The following is a 24,193-nucleotide window of genomic DNA, read 5'->3' as shown; positions in this document are numbered from 1 at the left end:
TTATTTTATCACAGTATTGGTACAAACTAGGCAATTTCTATGAAGTAGATGTTATTTTAACTTTTGTCAGTTGTCCTTCTCAGACTGACACCTTCTTTCAGGAAAGAAAAATAAAAAAAGTATCTTGGAGCCGAACTAAACAAACATGTGAGCAACCCAAATTTCAAATATTCAACCACTGAAAGTACATTTGTCCTGAAGAAGCATTTTTTGACAACAAATTATTTCATACATAAATTATGCTACACATGAAAGAGGTCCAACTGCAAATATCTAACTTTTACTAACTTCGACATATTTCAATTGTAAACTCTTAGACATAAGTTAATATCAGGCTAAAAAAAAAAGAATTGAATCTGGTCAGGACAGTTTGTCTATTAAAGTGGTGCGACAACACAATTTTTTTAATGTTTATCTTTTTTTATTCTCAACAAACCTGTCACTCAGTCTACTATTTATGGCAGTTGCCGTTCTTCTTATTTAGTACTTTAGAGAGAGTGTGTATGTGGGGTAGATGTTATTTGCTTTTTCATGATTGGCTCTGTAGTTGTCTTCACTGAAGTAGGGAGGGTTATTTTTGTGTTCCTCCCCAGATCTGCAGACTGCATCGGTTGGACAAACGAGAAAAAAAAAGACCAACGCGAGGGGGGTATTCAAGTGATGAACGTGCTGACCAGAAATAATTTTTTTTTGCCTCAATAGTGCCTTCCTAAATCAAAGAATATGTAGGGGTTGGAACTCTCTAAGACAGAACAATATTTTGGAAGATTAAAACTGTTAAGAACAAGTAAACTGATGTGTTTTCTGTAGTTAACTTTTTACATGTGAAGTTAGATATACATAGCTTTTCAATCAGCAGTTTCCCACTCTCCTGTAAACAATTTTAATCTTGAATAATAGAGTGAACAGTGTGATTGTAGTAAGTCATCTAGTTTCGCTGCCAGACTTGTGACTAACATCCCTAATCTTTTTATATGCCAAGCAGCTGAGCTGCGAGAAGAGAGGGACTCAAGTCCCTCTCTTCTTGCGGCTGCACCGCTTAATATTATACATGTACAAAGCTTAGGGACGATTGTCACGAGTCTGGCAGCGAGATTATAAGTCATCATAATGATAGAAGAAAATGGTCAGACATCAGACGTTTTAATGTGTGACACAATAGCTTGTAATTTAAGTCTCTAATTGATTTGGTAGACCTCCACTAAACTAGTTTATTGTCCACACATTGACTTGACCCATCCCAATCAATCAAGTTCAATCTCACATTCTGAAGAACTAAAATACTTTATTTACATTTAATCACTGTACACAAAATCTGTTTACTTTTCAGGTAATGAGTAAAGACAAATAAATTCAACAGTGTAATTGGTATGGGAGGAGGCTTTTGAACATTGGACCACAACAATGAAATGTTGTCTATTGGAAAATAAATAATGCTATAATGTAAAGATTATATAGAAAGATAGTACCAGTACATGGTAGGTTTAAACAAATCTGGGGAAAGTAAATAAATGTAAACCAAGGTGCATAGCTGGAAATACTCCAGACCAACAGAATGAACTCAATAGATTAGAAATATTAAAACAGGTACATAATTGCCAAAACTATGAAAAGAAGTCTTGATTGATATAGCAGTAATTTCTATTGAATTTATGAATTTCTTTATTTCTGGAAATCTGTATGTAAACTGTTCACTTTAGAGCTACTTGAACTTACTTGAAACAGTTTTCTACAAGAGGTGAAACAATGACTTAATTAGACTGAAGTGTGTCACACTTTGTTTTGTTTATCACTAAATTCTATTGTTCTAGCTCCTTCAGTAGAAAACCCTTATTTAATGAGGAAAAGTATGGGTATGATGCAAGGAAATATTCACTGGTGCTGTACAAAGTTTAAAGAGTCAGAAAAATTTGAATGTCACCAAAACTTTAGTTTCATCTTGAATTCATTCCTTAAAAGTGAGAAACTGGTGATTAGTCCACATTAGCTAATGATTGTCTCTAATTGCTGGGTCATTTGAAGCAAGCACCTTTTGTGAAAAGATTTGAATAGAAACTGTTAAAAGGTACAGTCCCAGGTAGCAATTAAAACACCATCTCAAGATAATATCTACAAGTTTTCAAACTTAATGAATGACTACTGGGAAAGACATTGGCACCCTTTTTCTATTGGACCTGCTGCTGTGAGACTCAAAGAGAAATAAAACCTTGCATACAAGTCTCTTACCTCTTTGAATAAAAGTGTTTGCAACAATATAATTGAACTCATCAGAAAATTTACCATTTATTTTACACAAATCCAATAGGTGGTTATACTAAATAATATGAAGATTTTTTTTCCATTTGTGAAAGTGCAACTGTCAAATTTATTTTATAATGTTTAAGTTAGAACTGTTTGGATAGTGAGCTTAGGTCTACCTGATCAAGCAACATGTGTCGTAAAGATTACAATATGTTCTAAGGAATCATACTTCTTATTCATTGTGATCACTGACGAAGCAGTTCTTTACCCTGTATGTGAAATGACAAGCTAATGTTCATGTTGAAGACAAATTGAGTGAGTGAGAATGTAATGGTTCACAGATAGTATCATATAAATACTTTGTTGTAATTAGTTCACTTCAAACTGAATTCTACAAGAAGTCTCCTCCCACTGAAGTCCTGGAGCAGGCTCATGTTTTATGCAGTGAACTTGGAGTGGAGTGTGTATTATTTTATCACAGTATTGGTACAAACTAGGCAATTTCTATGAAGTAGATGTTATTTTAACTTTTGTCAGCTGTCCTTCTCAGACTGACACCTTCTTTCAGGAAAGAAAAATAAAAAAGTATCTTGGAGCCGAACTAAACAAACATGTGAGCAACCCAAATTTCAAATATTCGACCACTGAAATTACATTTGTCCTGAAGAAGAATTTTTTTGTCAACAAATTATTTCATACATAAATTATGCTTCTTTTTTTGAGGATATGATTCATAATATGGTCCTCTAAACATCTTAGCTGTTTACACATGAAAGAGGTCCAACTGTAAATATCTAACCTTTACTAATTTTGACATATTTCAATTGTAAACTCTTAGACATAAGTTCATATCACACTAAGGAATTGATTCTGGTCAGGACAGTTTGTCTATTAAAGTGGTGCGATAACACAGTTTTTTTTTTTTTATTCTCAACAAACCTGTCACTCAGTCTACTATTTATGGTAGTTACTGTTCTTTTGAATTAGTAATTTAAAAGAATAGTATATGTGGGGCAGATGTCATTTGCTTGTTCATGATTGGCTCTGCAGTTGTCTTCACTGAAGTACTGTGTAGGGAGGGTTATTTTTGTGTTCCTCCCCAGATCTGCAGACTGCATCGGCAGGACAAACAAGAGAAAAAAAAAACAATGCAAGGGTATTCAAGTGATGCACATGCTTACCAGAAATAATTTTTTTTTTTGCCTAAATAGTGTTTTCCTAAATCAAAGAATATACATGATTTGGAACTCTCTAAGACAGAACAATACTTTGTAAGATTAAAACTGTTAAGAAAAAGTAAACTGGTGTGTTTTCTGTAGTTAACTTTTTACATGTAAAGTTAGATATACATAGCTTTTCAATCAGCAGTTTCTCACTTCTCCTGTAAAACATTTTAATCTAGAATAACAGAGTGAACAGTGTGATTGTAGTATGTCATCTAGTTTTGCTGCCAGACTTGTGACTAACTTCCTAATCTTTTTATATGCCGAGTAGCTTAGCCACGGGAAGAGAGGGACTCAAGTCCCTCTCTTCTCGTGGCTGTGCCGCTCAACATACAAAGCTTAGGGACAATTGTCACGAGTCTGGCAGAGATTATGTCATCATAACGATAGAAGGAAATGGTCAGACATAAGACGTTTTAATGTGTGACACAATAGCTTGTAATTTAAGTCTATAATTGATTTGGTAGACCTCCACTAAACTAGTTTATTGTCCACACATAGACTTGACCCATCCCAATCATTCAAGTTCAATCTCACATTCTGAAGACCTAAAATACTTTATTTACATTTAATCACTGTACACAAAATCTGTTTACTTTCAGGTAATGAGTAAAGACAAATAAATTCAACAGTGTAATTGGTATGGGAGGAGGCTTTTGAACATTGGACCACAACAATGAAATGTTGTCTATTGGAAAATAAATAATGCTATAATGTAAAGATTATATAGAAAGATAGTACCAGTATATGGTAGGTTTAAACAAATCTGGGGAATGTAAATAAATGTAAACCAAGGTGCATAGCTGGAAATACTCCAGACCAACAGAATGAACTCAATAGATTAGAAATATTAAAACAGGTACATAATTGCCAAAACTATGAAAAGAAGTCTTGATTGATATAGCAGTAATTTCTATTGAATTTATGAATTTCTTTATTTCTGAAAATCTGTACATAAACTGTTCACTTTAGAGCTACTTGAACTTACTTGAAACAGTTTTCTACAAGAGGTGAAATAATGACTTAATTAGAATGAAGTGTGTCACACTTTGTTTTGTTTATCACTAAATTCTATTGTTCTAGCTCCTTCAGTAGAAAACCCTTATTTACTGAGGAAAAGTATGGGTATGATGCAAGGAAATATTCACTGGTGCTGTACAAAGTTTAAAGAGTCAGAAAAATTTTAATGTCACCAAAACTTTAGTTTCATCTTGAATTCATTCCTAAAATGTGAGAAACTGGTGATTAGTCCACATTAGCTAATGATTGTCTCTAATTGCTGGGTCATTTGAAGCAAGCACCTTTGGTGAAAAGATTTGAATAGAAACTGTTAAAAGGTACAGTCCCAGGTAGCAATTAAAACACCATCTCAAGATAATATCTACAAGTTTTAAAACTTAATGAATGACTACTGGGAAAGACATTGGCACCCTTTTTCTATTGGACCTGCTGTTGTGAGATTCAAAGAGAAATAAACCTTGCACACAAGTCTCTTACCTCTTTGAATAAAAGAGTTTGCAACAATATAATTGAACTCATCAGAAAATCTACCATTTATTTTACACAAATCCAATAGGTGGTTTCACCAAATAATGATATGAAGATTTCTTTTTCCATTTGTGAAAGTGCAACTGTCAAATTTATTTTATAATGTTTAAGTTAGAACTGTTTGGATAGTGAGCTTAGGTCTACCTGATCAAGCAACATGTGTCGTAAAGATTACAATATGTTCTAAGGAATCATACTTCTTATTCATTGTGATCACTGACGAAGCAGCTCTTTACCCGGTATGTGAAATGACAAGCTAATGTTCATGTTGAAGACAAATTGAGTGAGTGAGAATGTAATGGTTCACAGACAGTATCATATAAATACTTTACTGTAATTAGTTCACTTCAAACTGAATTCTACAAGAAGTCTCCTCCCACTGAAGTCCTGGAGCAGGCTCATGTTTTATGCAGTGAACTTGGAGTGGAGTGTGTATTATTTTATCACAGTATTGGTACAAACTAGGCAATTTCTATGAAGTAGATGTTATTTTAACTTTTGTCAGCTGTCCTTCTCAGACTGACACCTTCTTTCAGGAAAGAAAAATAAAAAAGTATCTTGGAGCCGAACTAAACAAACATGTGAGCAACCCAAATTTCAAATATTCGACCACTGAAATTACATTTGTCCTGAAGAAGAATTTTTTTGTCAACAAATTATTTCATACATAAATTATGCTTCTTTTTTTGAGGATATGATTCATAATATGGTCCTCTAAACATCTTAGCTGTTTACACATGAAAGAGGTCCAACTGTAAATATCTAACCTTTACTAATTTTGACATATTTCAATTGTAAACTCTTAGACATAAGTTCATATCACACTAAGGAATTGATTCTGGTCAGGACAGTTTGTCTATTAAAGTGGTGCGATAACACAGTTTTTTTTTTTTTATTCTCAACAAACCTGTCACTCAGTCTACTATTTATGGTAGTTACTGTTCTTTTGAATTAGTAATTTAAAAGAATAGTATATGTGGGGCAGATGTCATTTGCTTGTTCATGATTGGCTCTGCAGTTGTCTTCACTGAAGTACTGTGTAGGGAGGGTTATTTTTGTGTTCCTCCCCAGATCTGCAGACTGCATCGGCAGGACAAACAAGAGAAAAAAAAAACAATGCAAGGGTATTCAAGTGATGCACATGCTTACCAGAAATAATTTTTTTTTTTGCCTAAATAGTGTTTTCCTAAATCAAAGAATATACATGATTTGGAACTCTCTAAGACAGAACAATACTTTGTAAGATTAAAACTGTTAAGAAAAAGTAAACTGGTGTGTTTTCTGTAGTTAACTTTTTACATGTAAAGTTAGATATACATAGCTTTTCAATCAGCAGTTTCTCACTTCTCCTGTAAAACATTTTAATCTAGAATAACAGAGTGAACAGTGTGATTGTAGTATGTCATCTAGTTTTGCTGCCAGACTTGTGACTAACTTCCTAATCTTTTTATATGCCGAGTAGCTTAGCCACAGGAAGAGAGGGACTCAAGTCCCTCTCTTCTCGTGGCTGTGCCGCTCAACATACAAAGCTTAGGGACAATTGTCACGAGTCTGGCAGAGATTATGTCATCATAACGATAGAAGGAAATGGTCAGACATAAGACGTTTTAATGTGTGACACAATAGCTTGTAATTTAAGTCTATAATTGATTTGGTAGACCTCCACTAAACTAGTTTATTGTCCACACATAGACTTGACCCATCCCAATCATTCAAGTTCAATCTCACATTCTGAAGACCTAAAATACTTTATTTACATTTAATCACTGTACACAAAATCTGTTTACTTTCAGGTAATGAGTAAAGACAAATAAATTCAACAGTGTAATTGGTATGGGAGGAGGCTTTTGAACATTGGACCACAACAATGAAATGTTGTCTATTGGAAAATAAATAATGCTATAATGTAAAGATTATATAGAAAGATAGTACCAGTATATGGTAGGTTTAAACAAATCTGGGGAATGTAAATAAATGTAAACCAAGGTGCATAGCTGGAAATACTCCAGACCAACAGAATGAACTCAATAGATTAGAAATATTAAAACAGGTACATAATTGCCAAAACTATGAAAAGAAGTCTTGATTGATATAGCAGTAATTTCTATTGAATTTATGAATTTCTTTATTTCTGAAAATCTGTACATAAACTGTTCACTTTAGAGCTACTTGAACTTACTTGAAACAGTTTTCTACAAGAGGTGAAATAATGACTTAATTAGAATGAAGTGTGTCACACTTTGTTTTGTTTATCACTAAATTCTATTGTTCTAGCTCCTTCAGTAGAAAACCCTTATTTACTGAGGAAAAGTATGGGTATGATGCAAGGAAATATTCACTGGTGCTGTACAAAGTTTAAAGAGTCAGAAAAATTTTAATGTCACCAAAACTTTAGTTTCATCTTGAATTCATTCCTAAAATGTGAGAAACTGGTGATTAGTCCACATTAGCTAATGATTGTCTCTAATTGCTGGGTCATTTGAAGCAAGCACCTTTGGTGAAAAGATTTGAATAGAAACTGTTAAAAGGTACAGTCCCAGGGTAGCAATTAAAACACCATCTCAAGATAATATCTACAAGTTTTCAAACTTAATGAATGACTACTGGGAAAGACATTGGCACCCTTTTTCTATTGGACCTGCTGTTGTGAGATTCAAAGAGAAATAAACCTTGCACACAAGTCTCTTACCTCTTTGAATAAAAGAGTTTGCAACAATATAATTGAACTCATCAGAAAATCTACCATTTATTTTACACAAATCCAATAGGTGGTTTCACCAAATAATGATATGAAGATTTCTTTTTCCATTTGTGAAAGTGCAACTGTCAAATTTATTTTATAATGTTTAAGTTAGAACTGTTTGGATAGTGAGCTTAGGTCTACCTGATCAAGCAACATGTGTCGTAAAGATTACAATATGTTCTAAGGAATCATACTTCTTATTCATTGTGATCACTGACGAAGCAGCTCTTTACCCGGTATGTGAAATGACAAGCTAATGTTCATGTTGAAGACAAATTGAGTGAGTGAGAATGTAATGGTTCACAGACAGTATCATATAAATACTTTACTGTAATTAGTTCACTTCAAACTGAATTCTACAAGAAGTCTCCTCCCACTGAAGTCCTGGAGCAGGCTCATGTTTTATGCAGTGAACTTGGAGTGGAGTGTGTATTATTTTATCACAGTATTGGTACAAACTAGGCAATTTCTATGAAGTACATGTTATTTTAACTTTTGTCAGCTGTCCTTCTCAGACTGACACCTTCTTTCAGGAAAGAAAAATAAAAAAGTATCTTGGAGCCGAACTAAACAAACATGTGAGCAACCCAAATATTCGACCACTGAAAGTACATTTGTCCTGAAGAAGCATTTTTTGACAACAAATTATTTCATACATAAATTATGCTACACATGAAAGAGGTCCAACTGCAAATATCTAACTTTTACTAACTTCGACATATTTCAATTGTAAACTCTTAGACATAAGTTAATATCAAGCTTAAAAAAAGAATTGATTCTAGTCAGGACAGTTTGTCTATTAAAGTGGTGCGACAACACAATTTTTTTAATGTTTATCTTTTTTTATTCTCAACAAACCTGTCACTCAGTCTACTATTTATGGCAGTTACCGTTCTTCTTATTTAGTACTTTAGAGAGAGTGTGTATGTGGGGCAGATGTCATTTGCTTGTTCATGATTGGCTTTGCAGTTGTCTTCACTGAAGTACTATGTAGGGAGGGTTATTTTTGTGTTCCTCCCCAGATCTGCAGACTAGCATCGGCAGGACAAACGAAAAAAAAAAAAAAACCAACGCGAGGGGGTATTCAAGTGATGAACGTGCTGACCAGAAATAATTGGGGTTTTTTTTGGCCTAAATAGTGCCTTCCTATTGAATATATAGGGGTTGGAACTCTCTAAGACAGAACAATACTTTGGAAGACTAAAACTGTTAAGAAAAAGTAAACTGGTGTGTTTTCTGTAGTTAACTTTTTATATGTGAAGTTAGATATACATAGCTTTTCAATCATCAGTTTCCCACTCTCCTGTAAACCATTTTAATCTTGAATAACAGAGTGATCAGTGTGATTGTAGTAAGTCATCTAGTTTCGCTGCCAGACTTGTGACTAACATCCCTAATCTTTTTAAATGCCGAGCAGCTTAGCCGCGAGAAGAGAGGGACTGAAGTCCCTCTCTTCTCGCGGCTGCACCGCTCAATATACAAAGCTTAGGGATGATTGTCATGAGTCTGGCAGCGAGATTATAAGTCATCATAATGACAGAAGAAAATGGTCAGACATCAGATGTTTTAATGTGTGACACAATAGCTTGTAATTTAAGTCTATAATTGATTTGGTAGACCTCCACTAAACTGGTTTATTGTCCACACATAGACTTGACCCATCCCAATCATTCAAGTTCAATCTCACATTCTGAAGAACTAAAATACTTTATTTACATTTAATCACTGTACACAAAATCTGTTTACTTTTCAGGTAATGAGTAAAGACAAATAAATTCAACAGTGTAATTGGTATGGGAGGAGGCTTTTGAACATTGGACCACAACAATGAAATGTTGTCTATTGGAAAATAAATAATGCTATAATGTAAAGATTATATAGAAAGAATCTATAGTACCAGTACACAGTAGGTTAAAAAGAATCTGGGGAATGTAAATAAATGTAAACCAAGGTGCCTAGCTGGAAATACTCCAGACCAACAGAATGAACTCAATAGATTAGAAATATTAAATTAGGTACATAATTGCCAAAACTATGAAACGAAGTCTTGATTGATATAGCAGTAATTTCTATTGAATTTATGAATTTATTTCTGGAAATCTGTACATAAACTGTTCACTTTAGAGCTACTTGAACTTACTTGAAACAGTTTTCTACAAGAGGTGAAACAATGACTTAATTAGACTGAAGTGTGTCACACTTTATTTTGTTTATCACTAAATTCTATTGTTCTAGCTCCTTCAGTAGAAAACCCTTATTTATTGAGGAAAAGTATGGGTATGATGCAAGGAAATATTCACTGGTGCTGTACAAAGTTTAAAGAGTCAGAAAAATTTTAATGTCACCAAAACTTTAGTTTCATCTTGAATTCATTCCTTAAAAGTGAGAAACTGGTGATTAGTCTACATTAGCTAATGATTGTCTCTAATTGCTGGGTCATTTGAAGCAAGCACCTTTGGTGAAAAGATTTGAATAGAAACTGTTAAAAGGTACAGTCCCAGGTAGCAATTAAAACACCATCTCAAGATAATATCTACAAGTTTTCAAACTTAATGAATGACTACTGGGAAAGACATTGGCACCCTTTTTCTATTGGACCTGCTGCTGTGAGATTCAAAGAGAAATAAATGCACAAAAGTCTCTTGCCTCTTTGAATAAAAGAGTTTCCAACAATGTAATTGAAATCATCAGATAATTTACAGGTTACTTTACAAAAATCCTGTGATACAGTGGTTATAATAGAAAATGATTTACTACATTTAAGGAACTTTGTTTATTAGTTAAACTGAAAGTGAAACATTTAATTTACAGTATTTTAAGTTGAAAATGTTTGGATAGTGTGTTTGAGTCTATTGATCAATATCTGAAGATTAGAATATGTGTTTGTAAAAAATACTACTTCTTTTCTCATTGTGATCACTGACCAGGAAGTTTGATCACCCGCAGCGATACTACGTAAAGTTTATACTGAAGACAAAGTGGGTATGGAATCATAGTTTACAGACAGTATGATAGCCACTCCCATTTGCCGTAATTAGTTCACTTCAATTTGAATTCTACAAGAAGTTTCCTCCCACTGAAGTCCTGGGGCAGGCTCATGTTTTATGCAGTGAACTTGGAGTGTGGTTATTTTATCACAGTGTTGGTATAAACTAGGCCATTTCTATGAAGTAGATGTTGTTTTAACTTTTGACAGTTTTCCTACTCTGGCTGACACCTTCTTTCAGGAAAGAAAAATAAAAAAGTATCTTGGAGCCGAACTAAACAAACATGTGAACAACCCTAATTTCAAACTTTCTACCACAGTAAGGACATTTATTTTGAAAATGAAAATAACTATATATTAATTCATACCTATGTCATGCTTCTTTATTATGACCCAGGCTATAAATTAACAGTAGTCTCGTGTCCACAGACTACTAATTCTTGTCATTGGGCTACCATAATATGCAGCTGGTAGCCCACTCAGACTACCACTGATTACTGGTATGCAGTGATTTATATGATGGAAAATTTATGGACATGAAAGTACTTTGAGAACACATATATTTCCAATAGAGGATCTCTGTTTTCAGTTCAGGAATATAGGACTATGGATCACCATCCTTGGGCTACCACATTCTGAAATTGGTAGCTCACTATGACTACCAAAGAAAACATTTTCAATTTTGTTTAGATATGAAATTACTTTCTAACATTCCCAATTTTTAAAGAATTTTATTTTAATTTTAAACTCCAGCATAAATAGTGCCTTTCTAATATGTAAGTAAATATAGACAGATGGTACCAGTAAGATGGTCTCTATGGAAAAGGGTAAAAAGAATCTTTGAAAAAGGAAATAAATGTAAACCAACAGAATTACTGTAACTCCATAGACTAGAAATGTTAAACCAGGTACACAGATTTGATTGATATAGCAGTAATTGACGTCATTAATTTCTTTATTTCTGAAAATCTGTGAACAAACTACTCACTTTAGAGCCACTTAGAACACTTTTCAGGAGAAGTTGAAACAATGACGAAATCAGACTGAAGTGTGTCACACTTTGTTTTGTTTATCACTAAATCTATTGTTTTAGCTCCTTCAACAGAAAACACTTGTTTACTGAGGAAAAGCATGATAATGATGTAAGGAAACATTCACTGGTACTTCAAATGGTAAGGAAAGATTCAACATCACTAAATTAATATTTTTTATGTAGGCTTCATCTTAAAGTCATGCAGTAGTGAGAAACTGGTGATTAGACCCCATTAACTAATGATTCTCTCTAATTGCTGGGTCATTTGAAGCAAGCACCTTTTGTGAAAAGATTTGAATAGAAACTGTTAAAAGGCACAGTCCAAGGTAGCAATTAAAACACCATTTCAAGATAATATCTACAAGTTTTCAAACTTAATGAATGACTACTGGGAAAGACATTGGCACCCTTTTTCTATTGGACCTGCTGCTGTGAAACTCAAAGAGAAATAATTGCACAAAAGTCTCTTGGCTATTTGAATAAAAGAGTTTCCAAAAATGTAATTGAAATCATCAGATAACTTATCAGTTACTTTATAAACATCCAATAGGTGGTTTAACAAACACATTTGATGATTTTTTTTTTGAAAAGTGAAAGTGAAATTTAGTTTACAGTACTCAAATTCAATATGTTTGGATACTTTAACAATCAACTTACAACTTCAGACATCAGACTGTGGGCAAACAGAACCTGTTACCAACACAGGGAAAGGAAACAACTCAATTGGATTAATACTTGTCACAACATGTTGTAAGTATAGAGACTTGAATTACATTCCATCATTTGATAAGAACAGATTTACGGCCACTTTACATAGTAGTTCATATTCCCAGTTCCCAAGGTTGTATGTCATGTACACATAAAGAGGCCATAAAACTTCAAACCACATGGTATGTACTAATACAAGTCTCTGTACTTCCAACATGCTGAGCCAAGTGTTATTTATCATATTCAGGTGTTTAGTTTCCATGTTTGTAACATGTTCTGTTTGTCCAAGGTCTCATGTCAGCAGTTGTATGAGGATTAGAATGTTTTTCTAAAAATTCATACTTCTTCACTCACTGCCATCACTGACCAAGCAGTTTGTTAGTTTGTATGATCTGCTAATGTATACATGTACATAAAGTTCATATTGAAGACAAAGTGAGTGAGAATGGAATAGTTTACAGACAGTATGATTTCCATACTTTATTACTGTAATTAGTTCACTTCAAACTGAATTCTATAAGAAGTCTCCTCCCACTGAAGTCCTGGAGCAGGCTCATGTTTTATGCAGTGAATTTGGAGTGTGTTTATTGTTTCACAGTAGCACAGTATTGGAATATATCAGGCCATTTCTATGAAGTAACTGTTATTTTAAGTTTTGATAGTTGTCCTACTCAGTCTCACACCTTCTTTCAGGAAAGAAAAATAAAAAAGTATCTCGGAGCCGAACTAAACAAACAAAGAAGCAAGTAACCCTATTTGAAATATTCTACCACAATGTTAAAGTACATTTACATGACTTCCTACTTGTCTGAAATCAATGTGAAACAACATATGCCAAGTCTGTGTTTGTAACTCAATACCTTGCAAAAAGCTAAAAATATGTGTAAAAAGTTTGTTATTGTATGTACAATAACAAACATTTTACACACTTATTAATCTTTTGCCATTTATTGAGTTAAAAACAAGGACTTGGCATTTGTTGTTAACATTGATTTTTCAAGTAGGAAGCCATGTTAACATTGTTTTATAAATTAAAACTCCAAAAACAGATACCCATTCCTTATACATATGGCCATGTTAATGTGTGACATAACAACCTCTAATTGATTTGGCAGACCTCCACTAAACTAGTTTATTGTCCACACATAGACTTGACCCATCCCAATCAATCAAGTTCAATCTCACATTCTGAAGAACTAAAATACTTTATTTACATTTAATCATTGCACACAAAATCTGTTTACTTTTCAGGTAATGAGTAAAGACAAATAAATTCAACAGTGTAATTGGTATGGGAGGAGGCTTTTGAACATTGGACCACAACAATGAAATGTTGTCTATTGGAAAATAAATAATGCTATAATGTAAAGATTATATAGAAAGATAGTACCAGTACACGGTAGGTTAAAACGAATCTGGGGAATGTAAACAAATGTAAACCAAGGTGCATAACTGAAAATACTCCAGACCAATAGAATGAACTCCATGATTAGAAATATTAAACCAGGTACACGTATAAACCAAAACTATGAAAGGAAGGCTTGATTGCTCTACTAATAATTTCTATTGCCTATATCAATTTTGTTATTTCTGAAAATCTGTGGATAAACTGTTCACTTTAGAGCCACTTAGTAACTTGACTTAGAACACTTTTCAGAAAGTTGAAACAATGAACTGATGACACTGAAGTGTATCACCTTTTGTTTTGTTTATTGTTTTAGCTCCTTCAACAGAAATCTCTTATTTTAAAACTGAGGAGAAGTATTGGTATGATGCAAGGAAACATTCACTGGTTCTGTACAGAGTTTAAATTTTTAGAAAGAATTCAATGTCGCCAAAACTTTAGTTTCATCCGGGAGTCAATTCTTAAAAGTGAGAAACTGGTGATTGGTCCCATTAACTTATCATTGTCTCTAATTGCTGGGTCATTTGAAGCAAGCACCTTTTGTGAAAAGATTAGAATAGAAACTATTAAAAGGTACAGTCCCAGGTAGCAATTAAAACACCATCTCAAGATAATATCTACAAGTTTTCAAACTTAGTGAATGACTACTGGGAAAGACATTGGCACCCTTTTCCTATTGGACCTGCTGCTGTGAGACTCAAAGAGAAATAAACCTTGCACACAAGTCTCTTACCTATTTGAATAAAAGAGTTTGCAACAATATAATTGAAATCATCAGAAAATTTACGAGTTACTTTACAAAATTCCAACAGGTTGTTTCAACAAATAATCAAGTGACCGTCAAACTGTCTTACTGTCTTTTACAGAACATTAGTGTTTATAGTTGACTGTATTGTGAATGTTGGTAAAATCATAGAGGCATTTTAAAGTGGAGATATACAACAAGAACCATTTACTTTACCATATAGAAAACACTAAATAGATCAGAACCATGCTATAAAATCGGGAGTGATAACTTTTAAGGAGACCAATAAAGTCACTTCAAAATCTACAATCAGTATCCACCTCCCTAGATGGAAAGGCATTGCCTTTTTGAAAAGGAGAATATACAGACCATGATATTTCTATTAGATATGCTGATATAAAGATAAATTAAGAAAAAGAAACAATTTTCTGTACCAGCAGAAGGATCATTTTATGCAAATAATAAATAAGTTCAAGAATCAAAGAGTGATTTGTTTCAGTAAACTTGATGTGTGCATAAGAGAAACGGGTCAGTTACTAAATATTACTAGCAATGATATATTCTATACTTTAGATGGTTTTGTTTTCAAATTAATTTTAATTTAGATTTAAACATGACTGAAAGATATGTGAATCCAGACATTGGTAACTATGTTTGAAGACTGTATATTTCGTTCAAATTATAGACAATGTGCCTGCCATTAATGGTCTATCTTAATATCTTCAAGGTCAAAGGTCAAGTTATATGATGGATGCTCAACTTTGATTGGTGCTAACATGTTAATTAAGTCGTATTTAATAAACCAAGAATTATGAGACAATATACGAATTTATGTTTATTACAAGTACTGTTGTTGTTCATATGTTTTTTGAGGACGTCGTGAAACAGAGTGATGTGCAACTGTTAACTGTCCCCACCCCATTGAAATTGGCTCATATACATGATATAGAGTCAAACATATGATATGGCATTGGCAGTGGCAGTGCACAGGGCAAGTTTGACCATTTGACCTTGAAGGTGGGGGTCATTCACGGTGAAAGGAGAAAGTGCGAAATTATGTGTTTGTATGGGGGGGGGGGGGGGGGCAGTGGTATAGAAAGGCTACGAAAATTACATATCTCACTCAGTGTGGCCTAGAATTTTTTTGAGAGTACATGTAGTTTTTTAGGTTAAAATTATTTTAAAAATATTTTCTGCTGAGCCCCCGTCGTATTGTCTTGTTCCCTTATACTACACTAACATGGGATACTCACCACACTACAGAATATTACCTTCAAGTTCCAAGTCATCTGTTGTGCAGGAGTGAGTGTCGTCTGCTGCTTCTAGAATTCTCTCAGTCATTTGTAAGCCAGTGTACGCCGCAATATGTTGTTGTACTCATACGGTATATCAAACCCTTTTACATGTATATTGATGCACAGTTTCAATAACATTCATGCTACTAACCTACTTAGAATATATTATGGCGCAAAGTTTCTTTGATATTACTCATGAATCCATTCTGGACTGCAGTTGTCGAATTTGTCGTCAAATACTCGTCAAATTGTACTCGTCTGCTAACATACGCATGCGCACATTGACATGGAGGTCACAGGAGGTCACAAGCGGTCGCGCGCGCCTTGCCTAGCTAGCAATATTAATAGCCAACAATAATAAACAACAGGTCCATCGCAATCGTAGCAGCGTTAGTTTTGATTTTGATTTGTTGTTTTCTTCTTCTGTTTATCAGCTTTTTTGTTCCGGGGTTCAAACTGAAAACGTTGACTCTGGAACATGAAAAGCTCAAAAACAAAGACAAAACTAGGTCCATCGATGATACAAGCATGACATGCTCCTGGTTATACCTCTACGCTTGTTTGTGGTTAAACGACATCCTATGTGGTATATCAATTCTCATATTGATCATTTTATAACGAGACTGCCAAATTCCTATCATGCGTTGCATTTTCAATTCGTTATACTAGTGCAGTGCATTGTGATGTAGTAATAGCCCTGTATGTATTGATAGTGCTATGGTATCCATCGAAGCTTCGTCGATACCATAACTATATGTCCAGAGCTAGAACGTTATCTTGCATTGGAACGAGAAATCAAAGGACAGACAGCCAAGTTATAGAAGAAACAATCGACAACACATGTAAGTTTTCAAGTAATACTGGTCCAACCCCCAACCCCTCTCCCCGTCTAACTCTCTCTCTCTCTCTCTCTCTCTCTCTCTCTCTCTCTCTCTCTCTCTCTCTCTCTCTCTCTCTCTCTCTCTCTCTCTCTCTCTCTCTCTCTCTCTCGTAATCGCGGATATCTTATAGACTAGGCCCATACATCACGTTTACCAAAGTGTTCGGAATGATGCACATAAGTGAACGAAACCAACGCATAATTTCATGTAGTTTAACACGTTTTATTAAATATATTTGTGACAAGTTATCGATCCTTTCCCTTTACTTCAAGTATAACAATAACATACGTCCGTTACATGTAATATCTTCACTTATGAGCACGATCTCAGTCAAATATATCTACCGAAGAGATCTTCTTTGTTGAGATCACACAGTATTCGTGTGTAAACGTTAAACGTAGTACACCCATTAAACTCGTTAAACACGAAAAGAACAAATAAACCCAACAACGGGGCTACATGCAGTTACGTATAGTTCTTTTAGTATAATCATTCCAAATAAATATAATTCACATAAAATGTATCTAAAAATATAACATATACATAAAGTCTATAAAATTATATATACATCGCATCAGTAATAAAGTAAGACAGGCGTATATTGTATATACATTATATATAGGTAATAAATATAAATGCTGAATATATTAGAAAATAAAGTCTTGATTTACAATTTTACAGCACTATGAAACCCAGAAATGATACTTTAAGTATCATCAAACTGACAGCCATGCTTTAGTTCAGAAAGAAACTTCATGTTTACATTTCACTCGACACAAAATAAATCTCTGGAATAAATTTAAAAAGTAATATAAATTTTGTAAATAAATAAATAAATAAATAAATAAATAAGATATAAATATAAAACCATAGTAATTTCAATTGTATCATTATAGATAATGGGTTGACAATCCGACATATTAAATTGCTCTAAACGAATGGCATCGCCATCTCACTTTTAATTAATAAAACTGAATACGTCAGCTAATGGATGTCGCTTTGCTCCACTGAATTTAAAAGCAATGTGATTTAGTCCCACTTCACACAGTGATCTATACAGTCTACCTTTGGTACACTCTTCAGGACTTTGAACTTTCCACATATGTAACATCTGAAATGCCTGTTCACGGACATTACCACGATGAGAATGTTCAATTGAGCACAAGTCAGTTTCCTCTACGGACAATGCATGGCCAAGAGTTCTCCAATTGTGCATTAGAAGTCCTGCAATGTCAAACAAATTCTTTTCACCCAGTTCCCTATTGTCGTCTGATAGTACTAGATCTCTACGTGCCTTGTTACGACTAAGAGGGGATGGAGAAAATGAAACAGAAATTTGTGCCGGTGACTCCTGAAAAGATGTCATTGACAGAGGAATTGGACTATTACCAGTACAGATTGAAGGTTTTGATGGTCGCCGTGGAGGGGAAGGTGTTGACTGTTGGTGCAAAACTTTGTATGGACCATTCTCACCAAAGAATTGAACTGTTCCGGAACATTCGGGTGTCCTCTCGGGAGCATATATTCGTTGTTCAAACTTGGTTTCTCTGGTTTGTAGTGAGATATTCCTTGTTTGTGGTGTATTGTCGTTGGTAACATCACGAAGAGGACTGCGACATTGTCTCTTGTTGGGGCTTTCATTTTCACATGATAATGAAAGTGTTCTCTTCTTGCAACTTTGTTTTAGAGGACTGATATCACCTGTAAGTGAAACAAAATTAACGATTTAGTAACTATAATAGTACGATAAAACACGACATTCCACTCCTTCAATGATATCCAAGTATTTGACTCCTTGCAATATTGTTTTTAAAGAAACGAATTTAATCATTACATCGTCCATTATGCATTCATGGACTTGTATCACAACTGTTACTTTAGAGACAAAACTTTACAATACACGCCCTTATTACTTACATTGCTGGACTAAATATTTGCTTCTTTACTTGTATTCTAAGCAGAGTCTAAATAAAAATGTACATACCTTTATTTACTGTAGACAAATTCGTTGAGGACCTTCCAAAGCTAAATAGAGATCGCCATCTTGATTTCCCTTGCTCTGGTTCCCTGGTTGGGGTGCATTCAATTGGTGTTGTTTTGGTCTTCACATCACGCATTGCTTGTAGAATTTCACCCTGTGTTCCTCCACGTTGCATGAAGAGCGACAATATTTGACAGAATGGATCCACGTTGTTGTTAAGTGTCTGGTCAATCTCATGTCGAGTAAATCCAAGTTTTCTGGCAAAGATTCCCAAATTTTCACCACTGGTAAGATTGTTTATACCTGATGAAAGAGAACGATATCTTATTAATAAATAAATCACAAAAGATGCAACGATCTCTAAGTTTTCTAGCAAGGTTAGTATGTCCTGCATTTGGAGATACACCACAATATTCGTCCAATATGATGAGATTTTCAAAATTTGAAACAGACAACAGAGAAGACACGTGACTCAGTTTAAGGGTGAAACAAAAATTGAAAAGTTGAATAAAGCAGCTGAAAATTTGTACGGAGCAAGTTGAATAAATGGCGGAATATAAATGTCTCTTACCTGCAATTTCTCTGAAGGCTTGTATCGTCCAAGGATTGATTTGAATTGTATTTTCATTTCCAATCTGGAGAAAAAGAAATATATCTGGTCAACAAACTGTCGTGTAGAGAATACCTAATGATGATCACAAGTCAGTTATCAGATATCTGTTTTAACTAAATTTGAGAGTTATGTCATCGCCGTCAATGTACATTTCTTGAATCTTTTATCTTTCAATCATTTATTCTACCAGTGAATATTCGCATCCAAAGCAATAGTTTCGTATATTTAGCATACAAGTCTCACCTTGATCAGATTGAACTTAAAGATGTCTTCTCTGTGGCCATCAGGTAGAATTCTTTCCACAAACACTTTACCAAACACTCCCTTGTCTACAGGTCTGTTTTTGAATTTACAGGCAAATTGTTTCTCAAACTCCAACCCTTTGAAGTCTTTCTCCAGCTGTTCTAAGGACGGATCTTCCCCTGCATTGGTGTCTGCCTCAAAACATTCTGAAACTAGTCTCACTGCTATGTCACCTGGTGGACGAAAGTAAAGAGAAAAATAAGCACATTACAATTACAACAGCGCACGGAAATTGCGAGCGGGAAATACAAAAATCAGTCCTGGAATTAATCGTGACATAGAAACTTCTTTCCAAGCTCTTGAAAGGAAGTCCTTCATGTGAAGGGGTAAAATTATAATTATAATATCTTAAATAACTTCGAGATTTCTTACCTTGTTTGATTGTTTTGGCAATTTCTGATCCTCCAACCCTGTGGTGATAATTTCCCATTGTTGACAATTTCTTATCAGAATTATAGCAGAGGACATCCAGACCAAAAGTGTGAGCGTCTTGATTTTCAACCATACGAGCTTGACACTTCATTTGACAATCTGTAACAGAGAAGAATGAAGATATAGTGGTTGCTAGGTGAAAAACGGGTGGTGATGGTGTTCATATGGGATGGTAAATAAAGTAACACTCAATAGAGGCCGACTATCCCAAACGATTATCTCCCTTCTTTATATATCTATCCCCATGCAATATCTCGTATTCCATACTGAGCTGTAAATGTCAACATCGAATGTGTAAGGACCTCTGAGTTCAAAGATCGCCAAAATTCCACATCGTAGTGTCTGTAATCGCTTCAGTTTGCGCTTGCAGTCTTTGAGTCTACAACTGGCGAAGTAAATTAGAAGAAGAAAAATGTAGCACACGGTAAACGGGTGTTCAAAACAACGACTCTACTGCATGGAAATATGCTTCGACATGAAGCGATAGCGTTTCAACACACGAGATAGTGAAGGTATCCTAAAATAACGATGCTAAAGAACCAGGTAAGTGGTCGCATAGACCTGTTATACAAGCCTATGTCAACCTCTCACTGTATCTATATTAAAGCATGCAACGTAAATGCTGGCCGTATTCAAGTTGGCCTTCAGCGTACTCTACTAAGTAAAAATCAGAGAACTGACGTCATGAAACGAAATAATACATACCTTGAAAATAATGACGAAAAATACTTCCCAGCCTCATGATTATTCACTTGCAAAGATGTTTGTTGAACTTTGAATAAAATTACAATATTTAGACGGTCGTCTCTGAGTACAGTGTTAAAGGTGTAGTCATTCCTTTACGTGTACTCTACTCCGACACTACAAGACATTTGACACAATTTTGAATCGCCCGCTACTTTTAAACGCGTCAGGTAGATGTCACGTGACCGAGGAGGGCGTTGTCAGGGAAGATGGTTGACAAACCATTCGTAAACTAGTGTGTGTCACGACAATAGAGTGTTCCACATTTAATGATATGCAGTGACAACTGTTTAAAACAATTCTGATTTACATTCACGCGTTGGTCACCTTATTGGTTGAAATGAATCAAAAGCAGAACTGGCGGGAATTATGAAGCCTACTGACTTCGAAATCAACAAATGCATCCGAAAGTTAAATACAAGAAATTGCAAACAAATACGAAAAGACACATCACATCGTTGTTGTTTTTCTTCGTATGTTTAAGTATTTTGTATTTGAGATACTTTTCACGTGACTCTTGCAACCACCTGTTGGATTGGATCGTAGACACTTGTTTGCTCAGTATCAAGGTTTATCATTGGACACTTTTCCTACAAAACCTCGGCGATTAAAACAAAACTGATTACAGTGATCAAACGTGAAGGTATCTCCCATTTTAAATACATGTCTAGAACAGAAGCTTTTAATTACAATTTACAATAGTGGCTAGACATATGAGTATATATGTGTATGCATGCATGATCATGTATGTAATAAGTCGTTCACGGTATACTTCTGGGGATCTTAGGGTTGTAAGGTGAGATGGAATGAACTTGGTCCTTGCACGGAGTTACTCTATCGGGTCCCAACTTTGCACATCAGCATTAATTGTAGCAATTGTGTTGTCATACATGGACATATTTGTTGTTCTGCTTGACTCGTTCACCGTATCCATACACCCTACACGTGTAACTCTGTTTCGTAACTGAGGAAATGGGTTCACAAGCGTCATTGGTGATCAAATGAACTGTCACCGGCTAGGAGCGTCGAAGACTTTGGTCAGTGTACATATATATATCGGTGTCACACTTGTTCGTCACCTACACAAAGAACGCATATAAACCTCAACTGTTTTCCTAAACTCATGAACCATGACTGGGTAAATGTGAACATTGTCATTAAGGACCGCGAGGATCTTAGGCCATCTAAATCGGGTTGTTGTTTGTTATAAAAATACAAACATCCCAATCACTGTTGAAATCATTTACCGTGTGACTTGGAAATCTGAGCACCATGAATGTAAAATGCTGGCATGTTATCAAATCTAAAAGAGGGGAATTTAATGGTGTATTCGAACAGATGTGGTTTGTATATCAGAGAGGACCTCCCGCCTCCCTATGGGTACCAAGCAGAATTTGTTTTTATCAATTTGACCATACCTTCGAAATGGATGAAAAAAGACCTGGTCTATTGGTTCAGACAAATCGAAGTACAATTCGGCAGTAGGCCTACCTACACATGATTACTGTTTAAGCCACAAATGTGCAACGTCAGTAACTTGTCATGCTTGTTGAATGTGTATTGGGTTGAACGGTACCATGCACCTCGCTTGTTACGCAAACACAGCCTAACATACCATGTACGGTCCCAGGTCAATCGCTCTGGAGAACTAACCATGGCGGTGCACTACAAATTAGTTCATTCTAAATTGTAACGTAATTATCTTTTGAATATACTCCGAATATGAATAGCAATCCCATGGACAATTATAAAGTTGCCTCTTCTCAGGACAATTACAAAGTTCCTAACAAAGACTGAACTACCACATCAACACCTTTAATAAATGCGAGGCGGATTGGTCGGAGCCCAAACGTAATTATAGTGACGTCACGACATATACAGATTCTAAAGTCAGGACATAAAACATTGACAACTTATACATTGTTATTTGTACTTTAATATGCAACTAAAGACAGAACAATCAAACATATCATCACTTTCCACTAGCACTGCTTTTGTGTAACGCCGATTCTTTGGAACCGTACATTTTCATACAGACGTCGGGACTATCAAAATTCACTAGTTCCGACATTTCATTACCGAGAAACTATTTTTCACACCAACACCAACACCAACACCAACACCAACACCAACGTCAACTTGACGTCAACAAACTCACCCCAAGCAAACAAATCAACACCTTCCATGAAGATGAGACCGATTCCTTGGGTGAAAAAACGTAATCATATTATTGTAGTGAAATCTATCCTCAAATGTTTGGTACGATATCAACATTAACGGAAAACGGGACAAACAATCACGACAGTGGTATTAATTTAGCTTGAGACAACTCGTTCATCACCATAATCTTGATGTGCCACATTTGTTTCCAATGACAGTGGCAACATCATGATACTTTTAGTCCAGGGTGGTTCTATGTACATGTACTTACTAACAGAATTACACTGAAAAATGCAATTTTCAAGACCCATGTATTCACGAACGAATATCGCATACACTGTTAGTAGTTGGAGAACAATACAACGGATTTTTTTTTAAATGCGTTATGTGCGTTCCCCTATCATCGCACCCTTGGAATTGTAGTTTGACACGGGTATATTTCGATGGTTTTCCAACATAGAGTTGTTAATTTTACATCATCATTGCTTAGCCTAATACCTAGGTGTTTAGCTCTTCCTATATATCAAAGGAATGTCTACGCAAAATATTTCACAGGTTTACCGACACGCATAGTATTGGTACCGTAATTTTGGCGTCGACTTGTCATCACGACTCTCCCGTGCCCGACGTCCTGTGTCGGGCCGCTGGAACCGACCACTAAATGACGGTGTACAAACATGAGGCAAGTATTTCAATTTGTTCAGAAGTAGAAAATCAAAGGTTCCGACTTCTATGTAACGGGACATATACCAGACTAGTGTGTCTTTTGATGACACATTTCAACTCCAACATGTAATTTATCCCAACGTACACGGATACATCCATGTTTGTGAGTGTGACTACACACTTATACAAATTACAATGTCGTCGCACAGACTTTCGGACACAGAGGATTCTACTAAATGTTTTTGAAACCAAATGCGCAGTGAATTTAAATTCTTTTTAAAAATAAAATTACGGCTATTTTCACTGTCACGTGTGTCGTGTCCATACGGATGGTTGCTAAACTAGTAGTACTTCGACGGTAAGTACTGGGCTACTGCACTAATCCCATGAAAGGTTCCGACTAACAAATACTACTGAACTCGACAGGTATTTGGCGTTATTCATATTGGGGCCTAGGTGACAAATTCTCATACCAAATCAGTAGTT

Source organism: Glandiceps talaboti, chromosome 5 (genome assembly GCF_964340395.1).
Source record: "Glandiceps talaboti chromosome 5, keGlaTala1.1, whole genome shotgun sequence".
NCBI classification, from domain to species: Eukaryota; Metazoa; Hemichordata; class Enteropneusta; family Spengelidae; genus Glandiceps; species Glandiceps talaboti.
Note: the sequence above shows the minus strand (reverse complement) of the source record.